The following is a 16,255-nucleotide window of genomic DNA, read 5'->3' on the forward strand; positions in this document are numbered from 1 at the left end:
TAGGTCCCATGCAAGGGATGGGAATGAATTTCAAACACCAGGGCACTGTTGATTGCCGGCAAAACGTTGAGATACCTGGTTTTTAAATTCTAGTAAATCCAAAACTTGTATGAAATTCATGAAACTTGGCATGCTATCATGGAGCGGCATCAACATGCCATGGTAAAAAAATTGTCCCATTTGGGGCAGGTTCAGGTATAAGCTTCTCACAAACCAGAGCTTCCTACAACAAGCATGATGGTTTCAACAGGGAACGTCCCACCTTTGGGGACGAGACGATATCCATTGCCTCTGATTGCTTTCAAAAAATTTCTGGTGTCACCATAGAACAACAGGAGTGTGGTGTCAATTTTTGTGATTTTTCAGGGTTCGTTTGGACATTTTTATGCATTAACTGGGTTTTCTAGGCATTTTATGTGCATAATTCAAATTTTAACTACAAGCACATGCTCCAATGCCCTAAGGTTGGTTGAAAAATCTAATATGTGTCCTTGGGTGAATTTCTAGGTCCCATGCAAGAGATGGGAATGAAATTCAAACACCAGGGCAGTGTTGATTGCCGGCAGAACGTTGAGATGCCTGGTTTTTAAATTCTAGTAAATCCAAAACTCGTCTGAAATTCATGAAACTTGCCATGCTATCATGGAGCGGCATCAACATGCGGTGTTAAAAAATTGTCCCATTTGGGGCAGGTTTGGGTATGTGCATCTGACAAACCAGAGGTTCTCACAACAAGCATGATGGTTTCGGTAGGGAACAACCCACCTTTGGGGACGAAACGATATCCATTGCCTCTTATTGCTTTCAAAAAAATTCTCGTGTCAACATAGAAATACAGGAGTGTTGTGTCAATTTTTGAAATTTTTCGGGGTTCGTTTGGACATTTTTATGCATTAACTGAGTTTCCAATGCATTTATGTGCATAATTCAAATTTGAACTACTTGCACATGCTCCAGTGCATATAAATTGGTTGAAAAATCAAATCTATGTCCTTGGGTGCATGTTTAGGTCCCATGCAAGAAATGGGAATGAATTTCAAATACCAGTGCACCGTTGATTGCCGGCAAGACATTGAGATGCCTCGTTTTAAAATTCTAGTAAATCCAAAACTCGTCTGAAATTCATGAAACTTGGCATGCATTCATGGAGCGGCATCAACATGCCATGGTAAAATTTTTGTCTCGTTTGGGGTAGGTTTGGGTATATGCTTCTCACAAACCAGAGCTTCTCACAACAAGCATCATGGTTTCGGTAGGGAACGTCCCACCTTTGGGGACGAAACGATATCCACTGCCTCTTATTGCTTCCAATTTTTTTCGTCTCAACATAGAACAACAGGAGTGTTGTGTCAATTTTTGTGATTTTTCGGGGTACTTTTGGACATTTTTATGCATTAACTGAGTTTTCAATGCATTTATGTGCATAATTCAAATTGGAACTACATGCACATGCTCTAGTGCATATAAATTGGTTGAAAAGTCAAATATGTGTCCTTGGGTGCATGCTTAGGTCCCATGCTAGAAATGGGAATGAATTTCAAACACCAGGGCACTGTTGATTGCCGACAAAACATTGAGATGCCTGATTTTTAAATTGTGGTAATTCCAAAACTCGTCTGAAATTCATGAAACTTGGCATGCTATCATGGAATGGCACCCGACATGATGTGGTATTTTTTGTGTCCATTTTGAGAGAAGGCACACTCGAATAATGACAGCCAACAAAGGCATTTTGAAAAAATAGCTGCCACTTTAATACCTCAAACGTTTGTATAATTCAAAACGTGTGCGATCTGTTAACCATTCATGTGACGCCACGTGTCTTGGTTTCAATGGTTGTAGGAGGTGCCATGCGGACAGCTGCTTGACCTTGACTGAACGGGAGGCGTGCGAGCGCAGTCCATTGCGCAGACTGACCGAGAGGCGTGCTAGCTGTCCTCCAATGCGCAGGCTCACCGGGAAGCGTGCGAGCTGTACGCTGCGCAGGCTCACGGGGAAGCGAGCCCTTTGACTTCCATGGCCGCCCGCCTTCCTCTCCATTAATGGCGCCTGAGCCGCTATTTAATACGGGCAGCCTTACTGTTCGCCTCCCATTCCCCTCCCCCCCAGACCTCCACCGCCATGGCGCAGAATGATCATCTTCCACTAGTCTTCAAGTTTGGGGAAGTCGACTCCGAGCCGAAGGAGATAGAAAATAAGGAGGAATGGGGCCTCATGGACATGGCCCATAACGAGCTGGCCGCGGCGGTTGCTGCCCCCACTCCCGTCCCAGCTCCCATCCCCACGCCCGTGCCAGCGACCATCCCCGTAGCATTGATGGGCTGGTCGCCGAGAACTATCGCAGAGCTGGAAGCCGCGGGCGTCAGCGAGGTCTCCGCGGACCCGCGCGAGCTCGTGTACATGCCAGCGCCAGCGCCCGTGCCCGTGCCCATGCGCGGCCCTCCACCCGTCGTGGTGCCGGCCTCCGTGCGTTTGGCTGCACCCGCCGCGCCCGTGCGCGCTCCTCCACCCACCGCGGCGCCGGTCCCCGTGCGTTTGGTTGCACCCACCGCGCCCGTGCCAGTGCCCGTTCGTGCCCCCCCTCAGCGGCATGGGACGCTGCCGTCGACCGCTACCTCTCAGCGGTGTCAGTTGCCATCCTCACGCGCCCCGCCCGTCAATCGCGCGATGACATGATGTTTGATTTACAAGTGAAGAACATTTTGTGCTGCCTTGAAGACTTCAACAACGGCGCCCCGGAGGACGACAACGACAACGACGGCGCGGCACGCCGCCTCCGCCGCCGCCGGAAATAGTTTTTTGGGGGTTTAATACTGTATCTCGAATTCTCGATCATATGAATATAAATTCGCAGTGTGACTGCATGAAAGATATGGTTTGAAAGAACTTGCGTTTTTCTCCCTCAATGTACAGACTTATCAAACGATGTTCTTTTAAAAAACGTCAATGGTTTTTAAATATAAAACACTCATCACAAACGTTTTAGTTAGAACACCCGTATGCAAACCGACAGCTTCCCAGGAAGCCAAGGGAAAATGTGCCGAGCAGGATTTCTGCATCCTTTCAACGCAAACGATTGTTTTGCATGACCCGTGTGCAACCACGTACAAACAATTGGGTAAGATTTGCATATCTGTCATTTTGGGTATGTTGCCATTTCTCAAACTGGAAAGATTAACATTTGTTTATCTAGTAACATTGCCATTTAGCAACCTTGTAACACTGCGATTTGTCAAAATATGCAGCTACAAATCACTAGCACTATCTAATTTTTGCAACTAAAATCACTAGCACTGTTCATATGGACACCACTAGCAGGCATGAGTTGATGGACGCATATGCAAATGTACCATTCATTACATACAACAAGTCATCCACCCACAATGACAAAGAGGATACACGTTGGATTATAGATCATTTGCAACAAAACATTCTAGTAAAGTTTTTCTCACACAACAAATAACAGAGCGATGAAATGAACTTCAGCTCAACCACTCGTGGGCGTTGGAAACGCTTGCTTTGAACCAGAAGTGATTCTCTGGGAAGGGCCAGCTACTGTCTATCTCGAGACCAACACAGGACTGATCATCGAGGCTGAAGCGGCCTATGTCAGGACCCATATTGGGACGGTAGGGAAGCATAGTAATGTCCGAGGTATAGATACAGTTGCTTCTCATAAATGGTGGTAACGTTGTGTCAACAGCAGCTGGATCGCCTTCCACCATCATTGGATAGTTTTGTCCAGGGAAGAGTGAGTTTCCTCCAAGACTTTCAATACTAAACCAGGGAGAAGGTGTTGGCGCTAGTACACTAGTATACATCCCGAATACCCTGCAACGGATGTTGGAATAGGTCCGAAGAGTGCGACCATGCGAGACAACACCTTCTTCCTTAGTAACATCAGCAGTGCCTTGTATACAGACAAGAAGAGGTGATCCATCGGAATAAGTTGCCAGGCGCCACTGAGTATATGGGTCCTGCTCGTCCTCATGCTAGTGATCATCAGCATCGTCATCTCCCCCTTGGTTATAAAATTTTTCAAGTATAGGTGGTGGAATGTTCACAGGACCTTGGAAACACAAGAAGGTTAATTAGTAAAGGGAAACTAGCTAACCCGCATGCATGTGGATGAAACAATTATAATTACGGTGGAAGACAAACGTACTAAAAGCATCAGGATTCCATGCAAAAACAGTGCCACGAGTGGTGGTAGCAAACACAAGACCCTCGTATTGAATTGCATCACAGTACTCATCCGTGTACAGAAATTGATTTTTGAGCAATATCCATCGAGGCCTGGAAGTAAGGAAGGCAACAAGCTTGTCGAAGATAGCAACAACTTCATAGTTCGTGTAATCCCAAGAGCGGTTGGGAACTTGACAAATTGCTATATTTCGTAGAAAACAATCAGCATGATCGTATTTCAACTCATGTAGAATACCGGTGTACTCAACCTCTGGGCAGTCGTCTGAGATTTTTGGAAGTGGAACCCGGTGACGAGTGTACACATTCACAAGTCCCCACTCGTAGTTGTACCGAATATAAACAACCCAATCTCCATTTGCGCCTTGTAACACCCCGGATTTAACTTGCCATATTTGCAACTCCGACTCTTGCCATTTTTGGCTATGTGCTATGTTATTTCCTCCGTGGTCGGGTTTTGTCTCTCGTTTTGCATTTTGTCATGTCATGCTTTTTCATATCATGTCATCATGTGCATTGCATTTGCATATGTGTTCGTCTCTTGCATCCGAGCATTTTCCCCGTTGTCCGTTTTGCAATCCGGCGCTCCTATCTCCCCCGGTGCACTCCTTTTGTTTTCTTTCGTGTGCGGGTGTCAAACTTTCTCGGAATGGACCGAGGCTTGTCAAGTGGCCTTATTACACCACCCGGAGACCACCGGTCAAGTTTCGTTCCATGTGGAGGTCGTTTGGTACTCCAACGGTTAACCGGGCATCCGCAAAGTCCATTTGAGTGTCCAGCAAAAACCCCCTCTAAAACCAGCCCAAAACCCACCAAACTCTCTTCCATGCTCTAGGTCGTTCGATCACGATCGTGTGGGCGAAAACTGCACCTCATTTGGACTCTCCTAGCTCCCTCTACCTATATATTTGCCTCCCCTCCCGAAATAGATTGCAGATCAACCCTAGCGTCTTCCACCTCGCGCCGCCGGACAAAGTCCGCCCGTGCCGGACACGTCCGCCCGGCGAATCGGCACGCGCCACGTCATCAGCCCGTCGCCGCCGCTGCGCCGGCCCGCGAGACCCGGGCGAGGCCCCCGCGGCCCGCCGCCGTCGCCTCCCGGCCCGGCCATCGCCTCCACGCCGCCCGCCGGCTCCCTCCACCCCGTCGCCGGCTGGCCCCGCCGCGGCTCGCCGGCGCCCGTGCCCGCCGGCGCCCCTCGCCGCCTCCGGCGCGCCACCGCCGTCTCCCTCCGCGCCGGCCTCCTCTCCTTCTTCTTCCCCGTCGCCGGCAAGTGCCGCTCGGCCCCTGTTCCGATCGGATCTGGTAAAATCTCGAGCGTTGACTTTTCTCTTTCCCCCTCCGAAACCGCCAAGTCATTCATTTCTTACAGTAAGTGCCTCTGTTCGATAGTGCATAACTTCTTGCATGTAGCTCCGACTCGCACGTGTAATATGTCAAATTGTTCGTCTCGCGATGGTCTACATTTTGTTCAATTGCACCATGTTAATTAGAGGTCATCTTGATGCCCAAATCTCTGTTGGAAGAGGGCTAGTTGCTGTTATCTGCTGGTTCTTAGCAGAACTTGGAGATTTGTCATTTTTGTATCATTTAATCTGTGCATCTTATGGGCATGAGCTCTACATGTGTTTTGAAGTATGCCATGCCATCTTTCCAAGGGTGTATGCCGTGTATTTTTGTGATCTCTGTGGTGACTAGCACAAGCATGCAAAGTAGGCTCCGTAATGTTTCTGATTTCAGGGATTTGGAGTCTTTGTCTGCTGTTATTTTGTTGCCATGTAAACTTGATGCTACTGAGAGATCCATGCATATTTTGGGGATGTTCACTAAGGATGTTTTGTAGCTATAGTTGAAATAGATCCATTCCTGCCCTTGTTTGCAATTATGGAGTGCCATAGATTGACTCAATCTTGCTCTACTTTTGCTATAAAATATTTCTGGCAGATTCTTAACATGATATGCAATTTTGCCAAGCTTATTGTAGTTGATCCATACATGCTATGCAATTGTCCTTGCCATGGTTAGCCTCATAAACACACCATCTTGCTGTAGGTATGCTTGTTTTGTCATGCATTGCTCTGTAGTGAGTGCATCAAGCTCACAAAGAGGCCTACATATTATTATTTCTGCCATGCTCTGTTTTCTGTTAAGTCTAAAACCTGATAACGAAACTTGCTATGTTCACATGCTTGCCATCATATCTTCTGTTCCTTTTGGCTTATGGTTAGTAAGGGACTTTTGTCATGTGCTTTTAGTAGAACACTGCCATGCCTTGTTTTGCTCTGTTATGTTCCTGTAGCATGTTGATTTCGTGCTCTGAACATTGCTACGTGATGCTGTTTTCTGCCATGTCCAGTTTTTCACCAGGTCTGTGAACCTGTTATCTTTTGCACTTTTGCCATGCTTGTTTGAGCTTGATATGTTGTGAACTAGCCGTAGCTCAGTGTTCATATTTTGTCAAGCATCTCCTGTAGATTACTGTCATATGCTTGGTTGCTCTGTTGGAGTTTTGTAGCATTGTTGCTTGTTGCATTTTAAGTGCCATCATGCTGTTAATCGCAGATTCGTGTCATTCTTGTTTTGCTTGCCATTTGCAAACCGTGCATCCGATTCCGGTGATCTTTATATCGATTTCGACCGAAATCATCTCATCTTTCCAGTGGCATGCTTGGTTTGCCAAGTTACTGCCTTATTCATCATTTTCCTTTCGGAGCACGCATATGCATCGCATATCATATCTCGCATATCATACATGTTTTGCATCATGTTGCTTGTGCATTTCTCGTGATTGATTGTGGTTCTGTTTGCTTGTGTTCTTGTCTTGGGTAGAGCCTGGAGACGAGTTCGTGAATGAGGAACCTGTTGAGTACGCTTACGAGGATCAAGCTTTCGACAACTCTGAGAACCTTGCAGGCAAGATGACCACCCCTCGAAATCACTTCTATCTTTGCTTTGCTAGTTGCTCGCTCTATTGCCATGCTACGCTACCTATCACTTGCTATATCATGTCTCCCATATTGCCATGTCAGCCTCTAACCATCCTTCCTAGCAAACCGTTGTTTGGCTAAGTTATCGCTTTTGCTCAGCCCTTCTTATAGCGTTGCTAGTTGCAGGTGAAGTTGAAGTTTGTTCCATGTCGGAACATGGATATGTTGGGATATCACAATATTTCTTATTTAATTAATGCATCTATATATTTTGGTAAAGGGTGGAAGGGTCGGCCTTATGCCTGGTGTTTTGTTCCACTCTTGCCGCCCTAGTTACTATTAAACCGGGATTATGTTCCTTGAGTTTGCGTTCCTTACGCGGTCGGGTGATTTATGGGACCCCCTTGACAGTTCGCCTTGAATAAAACTCCTCCAGCAAGGCCCAACTTTGGTTTTACCATTTGCCGCCTAAGCCTTTTCCCCCGGGTTTTCGCGAGCCCGAGGGTCATCTTTATTTAAACCCCCGGGCCAGTGTTCCTCTGAGTGCTGGTCCAAACTAGAGCCACTTGCAGCGCCACCTTGGGGAAACTCGAGGACTGGTTTTAGCTGTACGTAGTGTTCATCCGGTGTGCCCTGAGAACGAGATATGTGCAGCTCCTATCGGGATTTGTCGGCACATTCGGGCGGCTTTGCTGGTCTTGTTTTACCATTGTCGAAATGTCTTGTAAACCGGGATTCCGAGACTGATCGGGTCTTTCCGGGAGAAGGTTCATCCTTCGTTGACCGTGAGAGCTTATGATGGGCTAAGTTGGGACACCCCTGCAGGGTATTATCTTTCGAAAGCCGTGCCCGCGGTTATGAGGCAGATGGGAATTTGTTAATGTCCGGTTGTAGAGAACTTGTCATTTGACCCAATTAAAATACATCAACTGCGTGTGTTGCCGTGATGGTCCCTTCTCGGCGGAGCCCGGGAAGTGAACACGGTCTGTGTTATGTATGACATAAGTAGGAGTTCAGGATCACTTCTTGGTCATTGCTAGATGACGACCGTTCCGTTGCTTCTCCTCTCGCTCTCTCTTGCGTATGTTAGCCACCATATATGCTTATTGCCGCTGCAGCTCCACCTCATTACACCATCCTTTCCTATAAGCTTAAATAGTCTTGATCTCGCGGGTGTGAGATTGCTGAGTCCTCGTGACTCACAGATTCTACCAAAACAGTTGTAGGTGCCGACGATGCCAGTGCAGATGATGGCGTCGATCTCAAGTGGGAGTTCGACGAGGAACGTGGTCGTTATTATGTGTCTTTTCCTGATGATCAGTAGTGGAGCCCAGTTGGGACGATCTGGGATCTAGCATTTGGGGTTGTCTTATTTTCATCTGGATCTTGACCGTAGCCGGTCTATATGTTTGTATTTTGGATGATGTATGAATATATTCATGTATTGTGTGAAGTGGCGATTGTAAGCCAACTCTTTATCCCATTCTTGTTCATTATATGGGATTGTGTGAAGATGACCCTTCTTGCGACAAAACCACTATGCGGTTATGCCTCTAAGTCGTGCCTCGGCACGTGGGAGATATAGCCGCATCATGGGCATTACACGCCTGCCCAAGCCTTGCCCTCAAGCGATGGCATCTTAACATCATACGTATCATTATCAAGCGGCATCAACTTACACAAGGCGAGGCTTCCCTCGTCCCCGCGCCAGTCAGCAGGTTCACGGCGAAGAAGATAGGGGATATCAAACCGCTCCTGGACCCTTGGGTTCCTTGTATGGTCTTGAATGAACCTGCCATGCTAGCCGAGGTGATGACGTCGCACCGATCAATGAGTTCCTCCACCGCATCATCATTCAGATCGGGGCAAGAATAACGGGGTCGTTTCTGGCTTGTTCCCTCCATGGAGAAGACGATCAAACAATGGCAGAAGGAAGGGTGAATGCAAATGGAGGAGGGAGGAAGAGCTAGCGTGCGACAACAGTTCCAAATCGAGAGGGAAAGGCGAAGCGTCGGTGGACGGTTGCCATGGTACACGAAGAGGCGCCTGGGGAGCGAACGGTTGCCATAGAGGTCACACACTGACGACAAGGGTCGAGTGAACTGCATGCAATCCCATCGCACAACACACACGTCCTGTTAAGTTGAACCGTTTCTCTTCTCTTGTGTCAACGCAAATAGTTCATCCGAGTGAACCGCATGTCGTATATCGCACACTGCTTGATCTGGCTGACCGTTTCTTTTGTGTTGCCCAATCACAAACAGTTCATCCGAGTGAACCATATGTTGTATATCGCACACACCTTCATCTGGCTGCCCGTTTCTTTTGTGTTGCCTAATCACAAATAGTTCATCCGAGTGAACCATATGATGTGTATCGCACACGCCTTCATCTGGCTGCCCGTTTCTTTTGTTCCTCCTCACCGCAAATAGTTAATTGAACTGAACCGTATGCCCTTCATCGCACACTGATAATCTCCAAGTGCAGGGAATCATCATAGCAATTCCCAAAGGTGGAAGTGATAAGTATGGAGTGTCGAACTCACAAGGAGCTAAAGGTAAGATCAATATTCTCTCAAGTCCTATCTGCCACTGATACGGCTCTACGTACACCGAACTTCTGCTTCCAACTAGAAACGAGAAATAAAACTATGTTGTGGGTATGAAGAGGATAACTTTGCATGATATCGGAGAGCTAAACTATAAAAGTAGGTTCTGTTATCATAAAGTTAGAATATATTACTAAATATTATAAATAGCGAGTGTGGAATAATGATGGATCGGTGTGCGGAATTATCCTAGGCAATCGTTGACAAGAGCGATAGTCGTCATTGCAATTTCATATGAGGGAGAGGCATAAGCTAACATACTTTCTCTTATTGGATCATATGCACTTATGATTGGAACTCTAGCAAGCATCCGCAACTACTAAAGATCATTAAGGTAAAACCCAACCATAGCATTAAAGCATCAAGTCCTCTTTATTCCCATATGCAACAACCCCCTTACTCAGGTTTGTGTTTCAGTCACTCACCAACCCACTATAAGCGAATCATGAACGTATTGCAACACTCAATAGTGGGAATCCCTCACGCTTGCTCGACACGGAGGGCACCATAGGACAGCACCAAAATAAAACATACAACTCGTACCAATCTAGATCATCAACCAACCCAAAGACAAAGGATATATACTCAAAACATCATAGGATGGCAGCACATCATTGGATCATAATATGTGGCATAAAGCACCATGTTCAAGTAGGGATTACAGCGGGGTGCGGGAGAGTGGGCCGCGTAAAAGAGATGAGGATGGTGATGATGATGGTGATGTTGATGAAGACGATCACCGCGGTGATGATTCCCCTCCCGATGGCACTCCGGCGCCACCGAGAGAGAGGAGGAGAGATTCACCCCCTTGTGCTTCCTCCTCCATGGCCTCCCCCTATATGGGGAGAGGTTCTCCCTCTGGTCCTTGCCCTTCATGACCTCCGGGATCCTCCTCCATGGCCTCCGGTGATGATGGCCCCCTCCGACAGGGTTCTAGTGAGGGCCTAGATTGATTTCTCGTGGCTACAGAGGCTTGTGGCGGCGGAACTTCCGATCTAGGTTATTTTCTGCAGGTTTCTGTATTTATAGGAATTTTTGGCGTTGGTTTCACGTCAGGGGGCTCTCCGAGTCGTCCACCAAGCAGGGGCCCATGCCCAGGGGGGTGGGCGCGCCCCCCACCCTCGTGGACAACCCGGGACTCTTCTGGCCCAACTCTTTTGCTCCAGGGGCTTCTTTTGGTCCATAAAAAATCAACAAAAATTGGCACATCAATTGGACTCCGTTTGGTATTCCTTTTCTGTAAAACTCAAAAACAAGGAAAAATAGAAACTGGCACTGGGCTCTATGTTAATAGGTTAGTCCCAAAAATCATATAAAATAGCATATAAATGCATATAAAACATCTAAGATGGATAATATAATAGCATGAATACTTCATAAATTATAGATACGTTGGAGACGTATCAACATCCCCAAGCTTAATTCCTGCTCGTCCTCGAGTAGGTAAATGATAAAAGAAATAATTTATGAAGTGTGAAAGCTGGCAGGTGCACAAGTTTGATCAATGATAATTTCAATCACCTTTTCTAGCATCATTATGTGTCATAACAGTAGCTCATCTAATAAAACTTTTCATGATCAAGTAACAAGCTATTCACATGTTAAAGTATAGATCATAAACTTTCATGAAAACTTACAAACAGTGCTCTTAGTCATCAAACAATTGCAATTCATCTTATTTTCGGGAAGTGTCTATGTAAGAGCTTTGATTCAGCAAACTCCACATACTCAACTATCATTTAATCTTTCACAATTGCTAACACTCATGTGATATTTATGGATTCAAAGTTTTAGTCGGACACAGAGAAAGATAGGGGCTTATTGTTTCGGCTCCCAACCTTTTACCTCAAGGGTAATGTCAACAATAATAATTTATGAAAACCTACATCCAAGTGGATATATATATCTGGATCGCTCCAACACAAAGTGCTTGCCAAAGGAAAAGTGTAAAAAGGAAAGGTGATGATCACCATGACTCTTGCATAAGGGTAGAAGATAAAAGTAAAAGATAGGCCCTTCGCAGAGGGAAGCAGAGGTTGTCATGCGCTTTTATGGTTGGATGTACAAAATCTTAATGCAAAAGAACGTCACTTTATATTGCCTCTTGTGATAAAGACCTTTATTATGCAGTCCATCGCTTTTATTTCTTCCCTATCACAAGTTCGTATAAAGCTTATTTTCTTCGCACTAATAGATCATACATATTTAAGGAGCAATTTTTATTGCATGCACCGATGACAACTTACTTGAAGGATCTTACTCAGTCCTTAGGTAGGTATGGTGGACTCTCATGGAAAAACTGGTTTAAGGGATGTTCGGAAGCACAAGTAGTATTTCTACGTGGTGCAAAGAATTTGTCTAGCATGAGAGGGAAAGGCAAGCTCAGCATGTTGGATGATCCATGACAATAAAATTTATTTCGGATATAAGAAAACATAACCCATTACATTGTCTTCCTTGTCTAACATCATCCTTTTAGCATGTCATATTTTAATGAGTGCTCACAATTACAAAAGATGTCCAAGATAGTATATTTATATGTGAAATCTCTCTTGCTTCAATATTCTTTCATGAATTGTTCAAGTGACCAATTCTGCGTTTGCTAACTTTCAATAAGTTTACTACCTATACTTATTCTGTGTGAAGTCATTACTCCCCATGGTATAAGCATATGAAACATTTATCAATTCATATTTATGATATTCAATTCATTCAACCATTTACTCAAAGGATATACTTGAAGCACGTGAGTAAATGACAAACTACCCCAAAAGATATAAGTGAAGAACACTGAGTAGTCAAATAATTAACTAGCCATGGGATGATTCTTTTTCATTCAAGATTTCAGATCCAATGATTTTATTCAAACATCAAGTAAAATTGAAAATACGCTCCAAGCAAAACAAATGTCATGTGACGAATAAAAATATAGCTCCGAGTAAGGTATACCGATAGTTGTGAAGACGAAAGAGGGGATGCCTTCCGGGGCATCCCCAAGCTTAGGCGCTTGAGTCTTCCTTGAGTATTACCTTGGGGTGCCTTGGGCATCCCCAAGCTTAGGGTCTTTCCACTCCTTATTCTCCTCATATCGATATCTCACCCAAAGCTTGAAAACTTCAATCACACAAAACTTAACGGAACTTCGTGAGGTAAATTAGTATGATAAAGAGTAAACCATTCACTTTGGTACGGTCAAAGACAAGGTTCATAATTGTTATCACACAATGCCTACTGTACCATATCATTTCTATAATTTATATTGATAAATATAAGCCATAGAAACTAGAAAACAAGCAAACTATGCAATGAAAGCAGAATATGTAAGAAACAGAACAGTCTGTAATGATCTGAACATAAACCATACTTCTGCTACTCCAAAAATTATGAAATAAATTGGTGGACGTGAGGAATTTGTCTATTAATTTTCTGCAAAAATAATCAACTCAAAATCACTCTTCTGTAAAACATGGTAGCTAATCACGTGATCCCAAAGTTTCTGTTTTTTACAGCAAGATCACATTAACATTCACCCAAGTGTTCCCAATGGTCTTACTTGGCACTTTATTGAAAAAAAGCTATAAACATGATTACTAAAGGAGCTTTATCATGTAAACACACAAAAACAGTAAGGGTAAATATTGGGTTGTCTCCCAACAAGCGCTTTTCTTTAATGCCTTTTAGCTAGGCATGATGATTTCAATGATGCTCACATAAAAGATAAGAATTGAAACATAAAGAGAGCATCATGAAGAATATGACTATCACATTTAAATCTAACCCAATTCCTATGCCTAGGGATTTGTGAGCATATAATTTATAGGAACAATAATCAACTAGCATAGGAAGGCAAATCAAGTATAACTGCAAAACTTTAAGCACATAGAGAGGAAACTTGGTATTATTGCAACTCCTACAGGCATATATTCCTCCCTGATAATAATTTTAAGTAGCATAATGAATGAATTCAACAATATAACCATCACATAAAGTATTCTTTTCATGATCTACAACCATAGAAATTTTTCTACTCTCCACATAAGCAAAATTCTTCTCATTCGGAATAGTGGGATCACTAATTCCTAAAGTTGACACTCTTCCAACCCCACTTTAGATTATAGTATTATTCATACTCCAAAAGATATAAGTGAAGTTCATGGAGCATTCTACAATTAATATGGACTAACCAATATCCAAGCTCAAAATATGTAGGTGAAGCACACGAAGCATTCTATAAAACCATACTCAAAAGATTTAAGTGAAGCACAAAGAGCAATTCTATAAGATCATACTTAAAAGATATAAGTGAAGCACATGGATCATTCCATAAATAGATGAAGGGATATCTCATACTATCATGGTTCTTAAAGAAAAAACAAAAACACAAGGGACACACATCATGTGAACAAAACAAAAACCGAGGTATACCGATAATTGTTGAAGAAGAAAGATGGGATGCCAACCGGGGTATCCCCAAGCTTAGATGCTTGAGTATCCTCGAAATATTTAGTTGGGGTGCCTTGGGAATCCCCAAGCTTGAACTCTTGCCTCTCTTTATTCTTCTCATATTGATAGCTCCTCGATCTTTGTACGCTTCATCCACACAAAACTTTAACAAAAACTTTGTGAGATCCATTAGTATAATAAAGCAAATCACTACCTTTAGGTACTGTTGCAAACTTATTACAAATTCATATTAGAAATATATCTACTGTATTCCAACTTCAACATGGTCCAACCCCCCCCCCCCATACTACCCATAGATTCATCAAAATAAGCAAACAACACAAGAAAAACAGAATCTGTCAAAAGCAGGACAGTCTGTAGTAATCTGGATGTTTAGTAAACTTCTGTAACTCCAAATATTATGAAATAAATTTGAAAATTTGAAATATTTGTACAGAAGTAATGTGCAAAAAGTTTCAGACCCATTTGACCTTCCAGTAAAAAAATGTAAAATCACGCTCTACAGCCAAAGTGTCTGTTTTTGTTCTGCACATAGTAAACAAGCAATCTAATCATCCTAAAACCAAAGCTTGGCACATTATTTTTATAATACAATGGATATACACAAGGGGATAATTATTTACAGAGAAAATTACATGAAAAATTCTACATTACTTCCGTGAGCATGAACACAAGTGCTCAAGGTCGACCCTCACTTCTTCAATGCACAACTTTCCAATCACTTCTATTTATGAAAAACTTTTTAGGCATGAGAGGCAAGTAATAATTTTTTGTATTTTCATTCTTTTCAAAAAATTGTGTGTTTCACCCACAACTAAACAAAAACAAATTCTACTTAGCGAAGAAAGCAAACAAGCACACACGAGAATATCAACAACACGCTATTGCTCCCCGGCAACGGCGCCAGAAAAGAGCTTGATAATCCCCAAGTGCAGGGAATCATCGTAGCAATTCCCAAAGGTGGAAGTGATAAGTATGGAGTGTCGAACCCACAAGGAGCTAAAGGTAAGATCAATATTCTCTCAAGTCCTATCTGCCACTGATACGACTCTACGTACACCGAACGTTTGCTTCCAACTAGAAACGAGAAATAAAACTACGTTGTGGGTATGAAGAGGATAACTTTGCATGATATCGGAGAGCTAAAATATAAAAGTAGGTTCTGTTCATAAAGTTAAAATATATTACTAAATATTATAAATAGCGAGTGTGGAATAATGATGGATCGGTGTGCGGAATTATCCTAGGCAATCGTTAACAAGACCGATAGTCGTCATTGCAATTTCATATGAGGGAGAGGCATAAGCTAACATACTTTCTCTTCTTTGATCATATGCACTTATGATTGGAAATCTAGCAAGCATCCGCAACTACTAAAGATCATTAAGGTAAAACCCAACCATAGCATTAAAGCATCAAGTCCTCTTTATTCCCATACGCAACAACCCCCTTACTCGGGTTTGTGTTTCAGTCACTCACCAACCCACTATAAGCGAATCATGAACGTATTGCAACACTCTACAGCGGGAATCGCTCACGCTTGCACGACACGGAGGGCACCATAGGACAGCACCAAAATAAAACATACAACTCGTACCAATCTAGATCATCAATCAACCCAAAGACAAAGGATATCTACTCAAAACATCATAGGATGGCAACACATCATTGCATCATAATATGTGGCATAAAGCACCATGTTCAAGTAGGGGTTACAGCGGGGTGCGGGAGAGTGGACCGCGTAAAAGAGATGAGGATAGTGATGATGATGGTGATGTTGATGAAGACGATCACCGCGGTGATGATTCCCCTCCCGATGGCACTCCGGCGCCACCGAGAGAGAGGAGGAGAGGTTCACCTCCTAGATGGGGAGAGGTTCTCTCTCTGGTCCTTGGCCTTCATGACGATGATGGCCCCTCCGGGATCCTCCTCCATGGCCTCCGGTGATGATGGCCCCCTCCGGCAGGGTGCCAGAGAGGGCCTATATTGATTTCTCGTGGCTACAGAGGCTTGCGGCGGCGGAACTTCTGATCTAGGTTATTTTCTGGAGGTC

The sequence above is a fragment of the Aegilops tauschii genome, chromosome 3 (assembly GCF_002575655.3).
Source record: "Aegilops tauschii subsp. strangulata cultivar AL8/78 chromosome 3, Aet v6.0, whole genome shotgun sequence".
Taxonomy (NCBI): Eukaryota; Viridiplantae; Streptophyta; class Magnoliopsida; order Poales; family Poaceae; genus Aegilops; species Aegilops tauschii.